Source organism: Quercus lobata, chromosome 1 (genome assembly GCF_001633185.2).
Source record: "Quercus lobata isolate SW786 chromosome 1, ValleyOak3.0 Primary Assembly, whole genome shotgun sequence".
NCBI lineage: Eukaryota > Viridiplantae > Streptophyta > Magnoliopsida > Fagales > Fagaceae > Quercus > Quercus lobata.
Genome location: NC_044904.1, coordinates 25,832,168 through 25,844,206, shown reverse-complemented (window position 1 = coordinate 25,844,206; position 12,039 = coordinate 25,832,168).

Sequence of the window (12,039 nt, the reverse complement as noted above, 5' to 3'; positions counted from 1 at the left end):
TAACCGTTGAATTTTATGTTTCTTATGTTCTTAACATGCATATCAAATTTCGTTCGAATCGAATATTATTTACTATTTGATCAACTAACTTATTTTTTATATACAACTTTAGATTACAAAAACTTGAAATTTTAACATTTATTTGATGATATAGTAATTAATTTTTGATTTCTTGAAATTTTGTAAGCATTAAGGATGTAATAAGAACATGCAATCTAACTGTTAGAATTTCAAAATTCATCATAAGATCATTCTTGATCTCCTTTTTTACGTCCATCCCTATTTAAAAGGAATATTTTCCCCATTCGAAGGCTTTATTTACAAAATACAATTCTTAATATCTTTTTCTACCTCTATCCTCCTTCAAAGGGATTATTGCCCCATTCAAGGATCTTTTTGCAATAAGCCATTCTTAGCCTCTTTTTCTACCTCTACCCTCATTCGAAGGGATTATTGCCTCATTTAAGGGTCTTTTGCATAACTCTACCCTCATTCAAAGGGATTGTTGCCCCATTCAAGGGTCCTTTTGCAATAGGCTATTCTTAACCTCTTTTTCTATTACTACCTTCATTCAAAGGGATTTTTGCCCCATTCAAGGGTCTTTTTGCAATAGGCCATTCTTAACCTCTTTTTCTACCTCTACCCTCATTCAAAGGGATTGTTGCCCCATTCAAGGGTCTTTTTACAATAGGCCATTTTTAACCTCTTTTTCTACTTCTACTCTCATGCAAAGGGATTTTTGCCACATTCAAGGGTCTTTTTGCAATAGGCCATTCTAAGCCTATTTTTCTATTTCTACCCTCATTCAAAGGGGTTGTCAATGATGATGGTGTGTGCATCCTTCTCTTCTTCATCATTCCTTTATTTGTTTCTTTATACCTTTGCTTTCTATGGTAATACGTACTCATTTCTTTGCTTCTGTAGGGATAAATACTCATTTTTCTGCTTCCACAGAATATGCATGCACTTCATGCTGTTGGTTTCTTCACTTCTGCTGCAATATATGTACTTATTTCTTTGCGTTAATACACCTCTTACCTATTTTTACTATAGCTGCGTCTATACTGCAGGAAGTGAAGGTTGTAGCAGATTCTGTGGTCGAAGAATTAGGCTTGACTGCTTTAGCTAATTTACTTTTTTGCTTTCTTACTTTCCCCACATATTCCTTAGTATCATCCCTTCATTCTTCCAAAAGTGTAGTTTCTCTTTGAGAATAGTTAGGAGACATAAATGCCATGGAATCCTTCCTTGTTGGGTTCTTCTTCATTACGATGTCCTACATTTTCTCATCTTTGTAGAATGCTCAAAATTGGCTCTGTGGATTCTTTGACTCTTCTTTCTCTTGCCAACTTTGCGAACAACACTTTGAGGAGCGAGGATCCTTTTTATGGTCTTCATTTTTCTTTTCTTTTTGCCACTTAAGGTTGCTTCACTTCGGGCTTCATTCATTCTCTAAAAATAGAGAAAGTGTTGTCTTCTACTACCTTCACATCTAAGTCGATGATTGAAAAAAGTTTCATCAAAATAGTTTTGCCACATTACTTTCTTCAAGTAGAGTTCTTTCATAAGAGGAAAGCTTCCTCTAAGTGTGTAGATCAAAGGGTGGCTTCGCTCCCTTTTCTTGTGCCTTCTTCTCTTTGCATTTACGTATCTTCATTCCTTTTGCTTGTTTCAAACAAAGCATAGAGCTAACATTGCAAGCCTTCATCATAGTGGAGTACTCTTTCATTTGCTGATAATGCTTTCTGTTGTGTTGAAGAACACATGTATTCTTCGCCAGGATGAAGTTTCTACGGAGTGTGAGAGACCATGCCCCTCGGTCTATTTTTAGGATGTTAGGCCAAACCCACGTAAATGGGTGGAGTAGTGTTATTGCCTCTCAAAATGGAGATTCGACTAGTTATATTTTTCTCTTTAGATTAAGGGTTTTGCAATGGAGTTGTCACTTATTTAATTATTGGGATAAATAAGAAAACCAAAATTGAAAAATTTCTCATTTTATTAATTTTCAATTGAATTTACATTGATCATAGGAAAATTACATGGCTTTGGTCCTAGATACAATTTAAGATAAAGTACATAACTTTGTTTCCTAGTTACAATTTAAAAATTGAAAATTACAAGGATAAACATTAGTCTATCAACCCTTGATCTAAGTTCGAAGGTTATTTTATAAGGTGGGAAGGTGTTAGGCACCTACCTTGCCCAGTGAAACCGGTCTTTTAGACTATGGTGGTCAACATTCATATCACATCATCCAATATGTTATTAATCAATTTGTATATTGAATTTAAAGTGTGTGCATGTTATAAACCCAAATTTAATTTATTAAGCATTTCATTTGGATTGAAAAATAAATTCTAGTGAATGTGCGTGGATGGTGATATCCTAAATTCAAGAATTTAAAAGAATTATTAAACAAACATATTTTTTCATGTTTTTGATGTGGATTTAAGATCGAAACTAGTATTATGCATGAACATGTTATAAATAACCAAGAACATATAAGAACAATTAAGAACATTTAAACATATTCAAAAGAATTTAAATGATTACTATCATGTTTTAATCCTAAATTCTCATCATGGTAACACAAAAAAATAAGTTAGGGAAAAGAATTATACCTTAATGCAAGATTCATATGGTGGAGAAGGAGGAGACTCTTGGTAGATGTCCTAAGGGTGGAGGAAAAGAAGAGTTAGGAGAGGAAGAGTAAGTCTCACTCAATATCTTAAGTTTTAGGAAGACCAAGATATGACAAGACTACTCAACTTCGCTAGAACTCAAGAGGGAGGAAGAGAGGAGGTTTTTTGTGTCTTGGAATGAAGGAGAGGGGGGGTTTATATAGTAGTAGTGGAGGAAATATGAATGAGAGGCCATTTAATAAGAGTTGACAAAGAATCATGAATCTAGATCTCATTTTAGTTTTTGGAGAAATCTGGTGCATTAAATGTGAAGGTTGGTGAAAGTGAGGAGCAAGCAAAGTTCGATTTTCCCGTAGCTACTATAACAGCCTATAGAGCCAATTTCAAAAAATTATATCTTACTCAATTCTGATCGGAATTGTCTCATTCTTGTGCTCAAATTGAAGCCTTGGATGTCTAGTTTCTGAGAAAATTAATCACATTCACAGATTCAAAATATTCTGAGAGATATCAACGAAATGGTGGGCAGAGGTTATTTGTTAGAAAACAATTTCAGCACAATTAGCATTAATAGGTTCCAAATAGGGCTGTCCATCCAATCCGACAAACCGACCCACCCGAATATTCCAACCGGATCCGACCCAAAAACCGGCCGACCCGATCAAGTCACTGGTCGGTGGCGGGTCATTTGATCCAAAAACCGACTCCGGCGGGTCGGTCTCGGTTTTCCTCCCAAAACCTGAAAAAATCCAATCCGATCGATGTACTAAGAATTTCAAGCAAAAAAAATTCCAGTTGCCGGCAGAAATTTCCAGAATCCTACGGGATTTTCCAGATTCCAGCGTGATTTTCCAGATTCCGGCGATATTTTCCAGATTTCGGCCCCAAATTTCCAGATTCCGACTTCAAATTTTCAGATTCTGGCAACAAATTTTCATATTTCAGCGACTTATCAAGTAGATCTATTGTTATTTCATCCAAATCTAGTGAAATCTCACCGGATCTAGTGAGATCTCACCAGATCCGGTTAGATCTCCGCCGGATTTGTCGTTTTTTTCGCTTGAAATCAACTATTTTGACTGGATTTTTCACCGTGGACGGTTCCGATCGAATCGATCGTGTTCCCGGCATAAAACCGACCAAGCCGATCCGACTCCCTTGCCGGTCGGCGGCGGATTAGGATTTTCTCAACCCGATTCTATCGGGTCAGTCTCGGGTTGGGCACAAACTCGACCCGGACCGACCCGTGGACACCCCTAGTTCCAAATTAGTTCCCAATTTACACTAATAGGCTCCAATCACTCCCATTTCAGACCTAATTAGTTCCAAATTTACCTTAATTAAAAGATAATTGCACAAATTACTCATTGAATGATTATTGTTTAACTATCTAGTTAATTAGATGTGTACAACCCTACCATAAAATGTAGTCCTAATCAATCAAATTATGACACATTATCGATCTTAAATTGATTATACTTATAACCAATTAAAATCAATTGTTCAAAATCATATATAGTTGGACTCAATTTGTGATAGTGCATCTCAGCAATTAAAACTTAATTTGATGATAACTTTCAGTCTGGTGATCTGATTAGGGCTTATGATCAGTCGATTTGATTATTACAATATCAAGATCATTTTGGTGAAATGAGATTAAGGATCTAATGATCAGAATCAAGATGCATATTTTCAAGGCAAAATTACCCTTTTACCCTCCAAGTGAGATTAAATGCGGGTTACAAAATGAGGTCTTAACATGGAGAAGGATGCTGGGCTTTGTAGAAAGGCAAGCTTCTTTCAGTGATGATGTATTTAAGGAGGACCCCATTATTTGGAGTTACTACTAACATGGACAAATGTATTGTTGCAATAGTAGAGGACCTTCAAGCCCCCAAGATCATCAATACTCTTATACCTTTGCTGTTTGCATTGCATGTTGTTTTTGATTCTGCCATAAATTCTGGTTTTGCTGCAAAATTGATTTTTCTATTGAAGTGATTGAGCCAGCCACTCATTTAAGGCACCTACAAATGGTGCCGCTATAGATGTTTTTCCAAGGGGCAATGAGGATACTTTCATGAGAAATCTTCACTTTCTTTTCATTCTAAATATTTTCTTTCTCATTCTACCACAACAGCTATTGATTCCTTCATGTTTTCTTTTTTCTTCTTTAACATATTCTTCTTGTTATTCTGCTACAACCACTATTGGTGAGGATATCACTACTTCTTTGATGAAAAGGCATAGATGTTGTTGTAAACTAAGTCTCTTAATTTTGTTGTAGTCTTCTTTCTAGGTTAGTAGGATACCCCCAATATTTTAGGAAGATTAAATGCTGCTCAAGAAAAAAAAATCCTTGAGGTTACTACAGATCTTATTTCTCCCAATTCTTCTTTCTTATGTTGCTAAACTTGGCAGTGTCTTTCCAATTCTTATGGAAGGTGGTCTACCATTGAATGCGTTGCTCGAGAGATGTTTGGACTTCATCGTTGATTTCTACCTTTTGTTTCTGCTGTGAGTTCCTTTGTCACTCAGCTTTTTTACGAAGCACTCTTGAAACCTTAAAGTCTTGCAAAAAGCATTTATTTTTTGCTGTAGTGCTTGTTGGTTCACCTTTACATATGTTTATGTTGGAGTGCTTGTAGGCCTCCTCTTCTTACTTCCTTTCTTTGCTTCTTTGACATTTGCCGCAACAAGGGTGGTAGAATTTCTTCTCATAGATTCACTGCTGCATAAACTTTATATTGTGTGAGAACTTTTTCTCCAATTACTAGTTGATGCTTTTGTAGAAGATATATGATGTTGCTACTTTATCATAGACTAGAATGTTACTTAACCATGGTAGGTTGCAACAAATTGCATGAGTGTTGCACTGTGTCATATCATAAAATTTGAAGTTGCTACAGATCAAGTGGCGGATGAATGTATACTTGCTGAAATGCCACAATCAATACTTATTTCACAGTGGGTAATTTTGCTACTACATATTGACTCTCTAAGTGCTTTGCGGAAGCCTTTCCAAATTTGATGCATAATGGGCTTTAGCCCCCCCAACATGTGAGACAATTGGATGAGTCTTTAGCATGTTGAAGAAGGCTTTTCGTATTTTCTGTAGAATGAGACAGCCCTCAATATGTGAGAATGAGTTCTTAGCTTTCTAGCTTTCCAAATTTTGTTGTAAAATGAGACAACACCCTGTATATGAGAATAATCCCTTAGCTTTCAGTAGAAGGCTTCCCATATTTGCTGCAAAATGAGCTTTAGCCCCCAGCATGTGAGACAACTGGATGAGCTTCATATCACCTTCTCTTGGTATTGATGCTCCATCATGTGATTCATGCATTCTTCAGTAAAAAAAAAATAGATGCCATGGATCTACAAGTTGCCATATTGTAGAAATTTTTCGTTGCTAGAGAATTTGGGAAAGAGTGATAGGCTAAAAACGTATTGACCCCTTGTGATGAATTAATTGATTAATTAGCCAAGTTTGTTAATTAATCAAATTAACATGCAATGTATGTGGCAGCACAAACAAATCACCAATTAAACTAAGTATGCAGTGAAAATTAAATTGACACGGTGATTTGTTTACGAATGGGGAAAACTTCCGAGGCAAAAACCCTACCAGGTGATTTTAAGGTCACCACTCTCGAGAATTCACTATTATCACAACAAGCAGTTACAAGTAAAAGAATCTCAGTACCTTATACCAACCTACAGTTGAACCTTTACCCCAATATCCAATTGGATTTGTTCTGTAGTGACAATCTCTCATTTTCAATGCATAACTCCCAGTACATAACTAACCAATTGTGCGGATCTTAGTACGCGACTTCAATCACCAACTAGAGAAGGTTGTTGGCTACAAAGTTCTTCTGTTCATCACTCGATGAAGATCATGAAGTTGCTTGGTCACAAAACCCTACAGTGTACAAAACACAGCAGCTTCTTGAAGAGAATGAAGAACTAGGGTAAACTAGGTTTCCGGTTATACTCTTCTTCACACTTGTGCAATTGTGCGTAACCTTTTACGGCCGTTAAAATAATCCTTATATATGTTTAGGATTGTGAGAAAAGAAAGCCTAAGCACATACTTACGGATTGGATGAAAAACAGTCCTGAAAAACCGAGTTTCATAAATCTCGACAAATACCTATCTATCGAGCCACGGAATTCAAATAGCTCTCTAAGCCTCGATAGATGCTAGCTGTCGAGTTTTAATGAGTAGCACTTTCACACTTGATTCTTGAACAGACTTGCATGACTTTAACACTTGAACTTGAAATCTTGTTTCTTGAAGTATTAAACACATCGTAGATCTACCCAATTACAAGTAAAGTGAGTTTTGTCAAAGGATTAACCAATTACATAAAATAGTGACATATGTTCCTATCATTGAATTACATATCTCCTAACAAAGAGTTATTTTCCAAGCATGTTTTGGTTTTGTTCCATTGCAAGCACAATTACTTCCCATGTATTTTCTGCTACATATGATTGTGGCTATAGCTTTTCTGCAAATTCTTTCCAAAGACTTGTGATCATGGCTCCTTTATGGGTTTGATTGAGTGTAGCCCCCATTGTGGGCTTTTGCCAAGAACTCACAACCATGGTTCCTTTGCTGGCTTCTAGCCAAGAATTCATGACCACGACCCTTTTACTGGCTTTTGCTACTAAGACCCATATTCCTTGGATTACTTCTTCGTTTGCTTTTAGTATAGGCATATTTAAATGGAGCTTGCTATGTCTCTTGCTTCATGGTTGGCTAGTAATAGGCAAGAGTCAGCGGCTTCTAATGTAGAATTTTCCCATGACGTACCAACATCTTCCTGGGACATCATGCTTCTTTGTTCCTATGGCAGAATGCCCTTGTAGTAGAACATCTTCAATAAAAACCATGTAATAGTTTTCTGCAGCAATATGATGAGCAACTCTATTCACGACAGAATGTGTGTCAGCAATTGATTCTGCTATGTCCCTTTTGTACATAAGCCAAAAAAAGGGGCTTTGTGTTTGTCACTATTGCAAAGTTCTTCTAGGATGAGACATGGGCATTAATGAGCTTTATGGCTTGATAAGTGATGGTGGAGTTTGTGTAGTTTGTAGTACAAGTGATCTAATACATTCTTTCTTAGAAATATCATAAAGATCATGATCACTGATGCTACTCTAGGCATAAATCCTCTGAGGTGCTTCAAAGAAAACTTCCTAACTCTTTAAGGTTTTTGAATCGGCTTCTAGACTCGATAATGGACAAAGAGTAGTTTGCAAACTACTTGTAGATTTGGGCTTCTTTATGGAGAGTACACATGAGCTGAGTGAATGGCCTCATTCCAAGGTCAAGATTTAATTTGGACATTTCACCACCCTATCACATGTCTTCAATGTATTCTTTGGCTGAAAGTGGATGTTTTGATATCGCCAAAATGATTACTTCTCCCCCCTCCCTTCATTGATATTGATATATTTGTTGATGTAGTAGCAAGAGATTAATTTAGCAAAAGTGAACATGAAAGGCTTTGTATGCACCTTTCTTGCTTTGAGAACAAGTCTCAAATTTGTTGAATAAGATCTAGACTCGAATTTCTTGCTATAGCAGAATCATCCACGAGCCTTTTACACACCTTCACACTATTGGTGTTCCCATGAATTCTTAATGGGGGAATGATCACTTTTGTTGTAGAAGAAAATCGAGTTGGATTTGTGATTGCACTTAGAAAGTTCAAGAATTCAATACTGAATTTTGCGGTAGGATATTCTGTGAAAAGACTTGCTGGAATTCAATACAAAATTCTGCTGTAGAATATTCTACTGTGAACAGTTTGTTGAGATATCTACACTTTAGCTTCTGAAACTTTCTGCTACGAAATATTCTACAGATGAGCATTCTGCATTTTTGAAATTTAGTAGATTCTACTGTGAACAATTTGTCGAACGATCAGCACTTTGTCTTCTAAAACTTTTTGCTACGAAATATTCTACCGATGAACATTCTGCAAATCTAGGATATGGCTATGAAATATTCTACCGATGAACATTTTGCAATTCTGGGATTCTGCTGCGAAATATTTTGCTAATGAACATTCTGCATTCCTGAGATTTTGCTGTGAATCATTCTGCCAATGAACATTCTGCATTTTTGGGATTCTACTGCGAAATATTCTGCTAATGAACATTTTGGAATTTAGCAGATTCCATTGTAAATAATCTACATTCTAGCTTATGAGATTTTCTGCTACAAAATATTCTACAGATGAACATTCTGCACTTCTACATTCTACATTCTAGTATTTCCTTAAAAGAAATGAGAGCAAAAATGTGATAAGTGGCTTAGAAAGCTTTAAGGAGAGTTGCATGTTTGAATAAGTGGCTTGACACGTCTCACATGCATGACAAGGAGAACAAGTGGCATTTAAAGGATAGGACCAAGTATTGTAAAAGCCTTTTATCGTAGAGTTCTCATGATATTTCTGTTGTAGAACTCTTAGGTGTTGTAGTAATATTTTGCTACCGCGTTTTGATGCAATGCCATTGACCTCTACTATGGTATTGTGGTATTTTACCACAACATTCTGCTGCAATATTCTACCATAGTATTTTGCTCACAATATCGCTCTGTTTTAATATTGCCTTGTTCTGCCACAGAATTCTGCTATGGTACTGTCCTGCTGTAACGTTGCTGCATTTTGCCACAGAATTCTGCTACAGTACTATCTTGCTGTAATGTTGTTGCAATATTTTACCATAGAATTCTGTAACACTATTTTGCTAGAATGTTGCCATGATATTCCGCCATAGAATTCTGCTATGGTACTGCTGTGACGTTTTGGATACTTTCCTGTGTTGTAGCACAAATTAAACTAGATAATTAATTCATCTAGTCTTGATATACGATAACATTTCTTTTTCAACAAAATTTTGTTTTATATTGTTTTATTTCCTATATTAAACTCAATTTGTGTAAGTAGCAGGCTAAACTCCAATAACTGGCGAGATTCTCTAAATCATTATTGATACAAAATAATTATTGTTTAGGCTTTCCCTTATTCAACCAAGGGTGGGCAGCTCCATAAAATGGTCCTATTAGATTTAGGTGATATTTCTTGAAGCATAATGATTTTAGTAAATCATGATATCATGAATCATTGAGGTACGCCAATTAGAGCCAAATATCAAAACTAGCCATGTCTCTCAAAATGTATTAAAAGGTTAGAAACTTCCTTAAGGGTATAGTTTGGAAGGTTTAAAGATATCTGCATCTCACTTTGGTAAGGAGTTGGAAACATGTTTACGGAGGAAAAATATTTCATTCACCCCATCTTGATCCCAACTCCCCAGTGAAGTCGCCAAAAATGTCGATGATTCTTTTTATGTTTCTTGTACCTTAGACATGCGTCTTGATTTTATTGGACATCGCTTAGTCTAGGCTTTTTCAAAGAAGGAAGTTGGGTCTGGCACTCCACAGAATGGGCTCTAAAGTACCATTCTTCCATTGCTAGTTTGTGCGCAAACGTTGAGTTCAAGTTCAAGGCAAGATGCTGCAAAGTGGGCTTATCCTTTGCTTCTGCTGTAGAAGGAACTTTTCTCTAGTTTCTGCCATAAGACCGACTTTTCTGCTATGCAGTAAAACTTTTTGCTATGCAATAAAACCTTCTGCTGCACAGTAAAACTTTCTGCTGTGCAGTAAACCCTTCTGCTGCGCGGTAAAGCTACCTGATGTGCAGTAAAGCTTTTTGCACTTTTCTGCAATGTGAATGACTATTCTTCATTTTTTACTGTAGAAATACTTTTCTACTTCTTGCACATAAACAAATCTAAAACTCAAAGAAAATACCCATCAAGTAAATGTTAGTTTACATGGATTAGCATATTCTCAAATATATACATACATATATGCGTATATGTACTTATACGTATTCACATATACATATATAAAATATATTTTATAGAACATGAGACACAAAGTATATGTATATATACTTATAGCAGGATAATGATTAGTTCGTGTCAAAAGTAAAACACGTAATAACAAAGAAATAAGAAAGTTTCACCAGAAAATGTTTAGCTAGTATAATAGCTAACACGGTAAATATAATAAAAAGATGCTACAGCAGAATAACTAGTACAATAAGTAAAGATACCACAGCAGGACAACAGATGCAGCAAACATGATAAAAATGTGTTACAACAAAATGAATAAATATAGCAGATATAAGTTCTAACGAGTGAAATCAAATATATTTGCAATCGAAATCAAATATTGAATCTTTCCATAGAATAAGTAAACCAAGAAGGAACCCAAATCCCAACTTGAACAACCTTGTAATGGGCTTTTGCCATCAAAGTTGTGCATTTTGGAAAATAGGCTTAAATGCCTACTGACTACTACTTTTAGGGGACTTCAAAGAGTGGGTTTGCTAAGAGGGAGGGAAAAGATAGTCTATTAATGCATGTCCCTATTCCTATTGTGTTTTCTCTCTTCTTTTTACTACTTTCTTTCTTTCTTTCTTTATTTCTTTCTCTTCGTTCTTTTTACTCTTAGTTTTTTACTACTCGCTTGCCGTGGCTTGTTCCCCTTTTGGTCTTTCCTTTTCTTGGCTCCCCCTTTCTAGGTGCCTCTCTCTCTCTAAGTGCCTCCCTTAGGTGCTTACTACTTTCTTACCATGGGTTCCCCCCTTAGGTGCTTCTCACTCTCTTACTATGGGTTCCTCCCTTTAGGTGCTTCCTCCCCACTTACTATAGGTTCCTTCCCTTAGGTGCTTCCTCCCCCCTTACATCTATACCTACCTCTTCCTTTTATAGTGAATTAATTCAATGAGATTTCTCCCTTTTACCCCTAGGGCTTCACTAACTGTTTTTGGCTTGTTGTGGACATTCTTTTAGGACTGCCCACCAACCCGTTGGTTGCCTGGCCACTACCTCTACTCAAAATACATTTGCTGCACCACTACTTATTTCATGACAAAATTATCTCTTGTTTGTTTTTGCTATATAACTCTACCTCTAGGTTCAAATGGACAAAGATTAGGCTACCTTGCCACCTACCTCTATGGCATGCATCAGATGGTCCTAATCATTTACTACCTCTTTTGGGTAAAATACCATCCCAGTTGGGTATATTCCCAAAAGAAGTCACGGCTAGAAATCAAATATAGACCATTTTTCCCCCACCACTAAACTACACCCTCTGAATCCCCTTGACCATGGGCCCACCTCCCTTGTATTGACTAGGTACAAGTTGGTGGTGCTCTGGCCCTTGTGTACTTGCTCCACTATCTTCTGTTTTTGTCTTCTTTTGTTCCCATACCGTTTCTACCGTAGTAGATTAGATTTGTTTTGTTCTATTGTGTGTCCCTGTCTTATTTCTTCATGTGTTTCCTGCTATGTTTGT